This window comes from Oryx dammah, unplaced genomic scaffold (assembly GCF_014754425.2).
Source record: "Oryx dammah isolate SB20612 unplaced genomic scaffold, SCBI_Odam_1.1 HiC_scaffold_5, whole genome shotgun sequence".
Lineage (NCBI taxonomy): Eukaryota > Metazoa > Chordata > Mammalia > Artiodactyla > Bovidae > Oryx > Oryx dammah.
Window position 1 is genome coordinate 53,131,137 of NW_024070189.1, and position 6,000 is coordinate 53,137,136.

Below are 6,000 nucleotides of genomic sequence, written 5' to 3' on the forward strand. Positions count from 1 at the left end.
GTTAAGTGATATCTCCTTGTTTTTTCTTAAATTTGCATATCTTAAACTATCCATGATTCTGGGGTTTTGGGGATTTCCTCCTCTGTAAATTATCTGGTCAGAAAGCCTTTGTATTGCTTTCTGTTGGAGTTTCTGGTTTTTCTTGTTGCTTTGCAGGAATTCCTTTCATTCAGTCAAGGCCTTGTGAGTTTCAGACATTCCAAATATCTTTTCCCATGCTTGCAACCACAAGTGGACTTGGTCATTGTTGTCACTTACCAAACAGAATTCCAGATTTAAGACACTATTTTGAACTTCAATCTTGCAGAAAAGTTGCAAAAGTAATACATACGAACTTCAATATATTATTTGCTCAGATGCACTAATTTTAATATTTTGCTCCATTAGCTTATTATTCTTATTCCTTTGTATGTTTTATGTCTATATATGTATATGCACACATACACAAACACAATCCATAGTTTGTTTTTAGTGAACCAGTTACAAGTAAATTGGGAGCATCTATTTCTTTACCTTAGTTATTTCCGTGGCACAGTGGTAAAGAACTCACCTACCAATGTAGGAGATGCTGAAGTTGTGGATTTGATCCCTGAGTTGGGGATATCCCTGGAGGAGGGCACTCTAGTATTCTTGCCTGCAGAATATCATGGACAGGAGGCTGCTGGGCTAGTCCATGGGTCTCAAACAGTCAGATAGGACTGAGCACACACACATTCCTAAGAATGGGAATAAACTATAACCAGAGTACAATCATTAAATCCACTCTCCAACTTCAAATTTTGCCAGTTTTCTCAAAGTTTAGCTTTATAACTATTTTCTCCCTCTAGTCCAGGATTCTGCCTGTTTCATCTCTTATTTCCTTTCTTTCTTTCTTCCTTTCCTTTTTCCTTCCTTCTCTTTCTCTTCTCCTCCTCTCCCTCCTTTCTTTCCTTCTCTGCCTCAGAATTCTTTATCTTTCTTGGCTTTAACATTTTATTTTATAGACTGTTGCCAAGTTTGTGTAATTTTTTTTTCATGATTATAATTATTTTTTGTAGAAATACTACAAAGGTAGAATTGTGTCTCAGGGCATCATGTCAGAAGGTACATGATACTGATTTTTACCATTACTGAAAATGTTAACTCTGGTCACTTACTTAAGGTGACTCTATCAATGACCATTCTCCTCCTTTAAGTTTCATGTAGATAGTTTGTGACTATGGATATATAAATATATATGCACTATGCCTTTGTCACTGATCAAGTATGCTGAACTCACTTCATATAACCATATAGGGACCTCTTTTATTTATTACAAAGCATACCAGTGTGTGTATCATTTCTTCTACCCGTCTCCTACATATAGATACTTAGGTTGTTTCCAGTGATTTTGTATTTACAAATAATGCTGCAATGGATAACCTAATGTGGTTGTATTTTCTTGTTAGCTTCAGGCTAAATTCTTAGAACTGAGATTGCTAAATTAAAAGGAAATGCATATGTAATTTTGCTAGAGATTGCCAAATTCCCCAGCATAAGGGTTATATTATCCGCATTCCCATCAGCAGTGAAAGAGACTGCCTTGTAGCCTTGCCAGCAGAAAGTGTTGCCAAGATTTTTTACTTTTTTGCCAACCTGATAGAAGAGAAATGGTATCCAGTGTAATTTTATTTGCTTTTATTCTTATTATGGGTAAAATTGAAATAGTTGTTTATGACTAAGAACCATTGTATATCTTTTTCATGAATTATTTGCTTGGGCCTTTAATTCATTGTTCTTTTGAAGTTTTGGTCATTTCCCCCTTTATTTTAACAGTTTTAAAATATATTAAGAATATCTCCTTATCTGTGGTACATTTTGCAAAATTTTTCCCCCACTTTGTCTTCTGCCATTTTACTTTGATTGTGGTATTTTTTTTCCCGTGAGAAACATTTAAAATTTTTATATAATATTTATCTTAAAATTTTTTCAACTTAATTTTGCCTATTTAGAAATTCTCTTTTTATACCCATGTTGTGGATTAATTCAACAATGTTTTCTTCTAGTATTTGTATAGTTTTATGTTTCACATTTAAATCCCTGGATACATTTAGAGCTTATTTTTACATATGATGTGAATAATGCATTTAATTGTGTCTTTTTCCAAAAGACTACCCAGTTATCTGAGTACCTTTTTAAAAAAATTGTTTGTCTTTGCCCAGGAGTTGGAACACCATCTTTATTATGTATTAAATTTCCATATGTACTTGGTTCTCTATCTGGGCATCTTACTCTATCCTATTGCACCAGTCTGTCTGCCTCTTCATGTGCCAGTATTATACTGTTTTAATTACAGAAGCTTGCTACAATGTTTTAGTATCTGGTAGGATTAGTCCCTTTTCATAACTTTGCTTTTTCAGTGTTTCCCTAGCTATTCATGCATGTTTATTTTTTCAGATGAACTTTCATTACAACTTACCCAGCTTCATGAAAAAAAGCTCATTGGTATTTTTGTTATTGCCTTAAATTTATAAATTAGTGTAAGAAGAAGTGATCTTTCTTTTGACAGTTAGTTTTCCTAAGAACAAGGGCTCTCTCTTCTTTGTTAGAATCTAAATTTTTGCCTTTCAGTGGTGTTTTTTTTTTCCCCCCCCCCAGTGGTGTTTTTAAGGTTTCACATACACACAGAACTAGTTATCTATTGCTGCATAACAAATTACCTCTAAACTTAATAGCTTGAAACAATCATCATCATTTGTTATCACACACATTTTCTATTGGTCAAGAATTCAGGAGTCGTCTAGTGGGGTGATGCTGGCTTGAGGGTCCCTCTTGAAGTAGTATTCAAGATGGTGGCTGGGGAGCTGCAGATACTTGAGGCTTCATTGGTGCTTCTAAAATGGCTTGTTCATGTGGCTGACAAGTTGGGGCTGGCTGTTAGCTGGAGGCCACAGCCTCTCACCACTCAGTCCTTTCCTCACAACATGGCAACTGGCTTCCACTGGACAAAAGATCCCACAGAGAGAATGAGGTAGAAACTATATTTTTAAAAATATAATTTAGTATTGGATATTACGCATCATTTCCACAATTTGCATACTTGGGCAAACAGATCAGTTTTATTCAATGTGGTGGGGTCTATTCAAAGAAGTGGATATGTGCAGATGGGGATCGTTGGGACCATTTCAGAAGTACACATCCAAAGTGTTTTTACAGTAAGTAGGACTGGGGCTTCAGAATCGTGTGTGTGTGTGAATTTACTGGGAAAAGATGTTGAATTTTTTAAAAGTTTCTAGGATTCACCAAAGTAATAACAGTAATTTTTTTTTTCAGATTTATGGTGTTTTATGGTAATGGATTTCCTATATTGAATGCACATGGTATTCCTAGAACAAATCCTGCTTGGTTATTGTATATTATTTTCATAGCATAGTGATGAATAATAAATATATTTTTGTGCTAGTTTTGATAAATTATATGTCTGTAATTTGATTTTTAAAAATTTTGAACTATATCATATTTGGGCATCAATATTATATTTTCTTTATAAAATGATTTGAAAGTTGTTTTCCTTCATTTTCTATGTTTTGGAGCAGTTTTTATAGCACTGGACCTATCTGGTTATTGACAGTTTGGTAAAATTTCCTTTTAAAACCATCTGGGCCTGGTGGACTTTTCTGTGAGATCTAGCTTTGATTAAATTTCTCTCTCTCTTTTTTTTTCTTCTATGAGCATTCGTCCATCTAAAATGCTTCCTGGGAATTTCCTGGTGGTTCAGTGGTTAGGGCTCAGCACTTGCACTGCCAAGGCCCATGTTCAGTCCCTGGTTGGGGAACTAAGATCCTGCAAGCCACTCAGTGTGACCAAAAAAAAAAAAAGTGCTTTATAACTCTACTTGAGTCACTTTTTATAAACTTTATCTCATCAAATGTTTTTCATTTAATACAGGTTTTCAAATTTATTTGCATAGAAATATGTAAATCAATCTCATGATTTGAAAGCTTCTTTTTGGTCTCATTGGTAATTTCTTATCATTTCTTCATATATGTGTGCCTTCTTTTTTCTTAATCAGGTGAATTAGTGATATGTCTAGTTTATTAATCATTTAAAAAACAGTTTTATTAATCAGATTTCTTGTATTTTTCTTCTCTACTATATTAATTTTTACTTTTATCAATTTTCTTCCTGGTGCTTTATTTTTGTTAACTCTATTGTTCTTTTAAAAAATAATTTTTGAAAGTAAGCCTCAGAATATTGTGGAGGGTTCTGGGCTCACTTAAAGTTAAAAAGATGTATTTTTAGGTTGCAATAAGTGTATAAATTGATTATTCTTTTTCTGATTAGTGCTTGAATGTATCCCATAGATTCTAATCTGTAGTAGTTTCATCATTATTACATTTGAAATTTGGGGTTGTATTTCCTCTTTCACTTAGTATTTTTTACAAGAAAAAAATTTAATTTCAGGAGTTTTCTTATTTTTAGATATTGTTATTTATTGCTTATTTTATTGCAAATATAATTGAGGAGTGTTGTTTGTAATATTTCTTCTCCATACCACTTACACATGCTTTTTTTGTGTGACTTAACAAGTTGATTAGTTTTGTAAATGCCCATGTTGCTTGAGAGGAAAATATATGTTCCATTATCAGGGTTTAATGTTTGATGATTCCGTAAGATCTACTGTATTTTACTGAGAATGCTGTTTAGGTATTCTGTAGCCTTGATAATTTTTGTATATTTACTCATTTTGTAATTAGAGTGGTTTGATGAAATCTATTATCAGCGTGTTTTGTGTATTTCTACTTGCTTCTCCTGTAGTTTCTGCTGTATATAAAGAAGATTGCTGTGCTATTGGTACATAGATATTTCTGAATGTTATATCTCTATTTTGAATTGCAGCTTTTAGCATTAATAATGTCCTTTTTGTCACATTAATTTATTTTTTTTGGCTTGAGTCCTAATTTGATGTCAGGTGCAAACATTGTTTTTGTATTGATTTCATTTGCCTGTTATGCCTGGATCCAATCCTTTTATGTTTAGCCTTTCAGAATCACCCTTTTCCCCAGATGCAGCTCTTGTATAGCAAAGATTCGTTATTTCTTTCAATCACTTTGGAAATATTTTTAAAAGATGAGTTAAGCTAACTGGCATATATTACTGTACTTTTTATGTTGCGTCTCTGTCATTTCAAGTAGAATTACTATCTCATTTTATTAAAATTTCTGTTTCTCTAGGAGATGCATTTGCTTTGGTCTTTTATTGAAAAAAATTTTGGTATTAGGATTAGGTATCTATTGAAAACCTCTGTACTTTTGCCTTTTAAACTGCCCTTCTCTGCTGTTTTCTTAGTTAACTTTATTAACTAGTATGTCTGTTTCTAATGTACGTTTGACTCCTCCTTTTTATCTGTACAACAGATGTTCTCAAAGTGTGATCCACCGAAGGCTCTGAAACCTTCAGAGTCTGTGATGTCGAAACCATTTCATAACAGTAGTAAGTAAGACTTTACATGACTTTTTCACTTTTACTTTCTTACGAATGCACACAAATATTATCCAGAGGCTACATGATACTTGATGATGATATCCCTTTGTTGTTGTTAAGTTGCTGAGTCATGTCTGACTCTTACAACCCCATGGACTGTAGTCTGCCAGGGTCCTCTGTCCATGGAATTTTCTAGGCATGAGTACAGGAGTGGGTTGCCATTTCCTTCTCCAGGGAAATCTTCCTGAGCTAGGGATTAAACCTATGTTTCCTGCATTGGCAGATGAATTCTTTACCAATGAGCCACCAAGGAAGCCTGTTATCCCTTTGATAGCTACCAAAATGTGTGGAACATGTAAGGGAAGCCCCAGAGTACTAGAGCAGGTAGCCTATCCCTTCTCCAGAGGATCTTCCCAATCCAGGAATTGAACCAGGGTCTCCTGCATTGCAGGTGGATTCTTATGAGGGAAGCCCTATGAAAGTCCAGGTGTCTGCTATTAAGCCAGACCTTGGAATTTGCACAAATGTGAAAGGTACCACTTTTCTCACTATATTTTT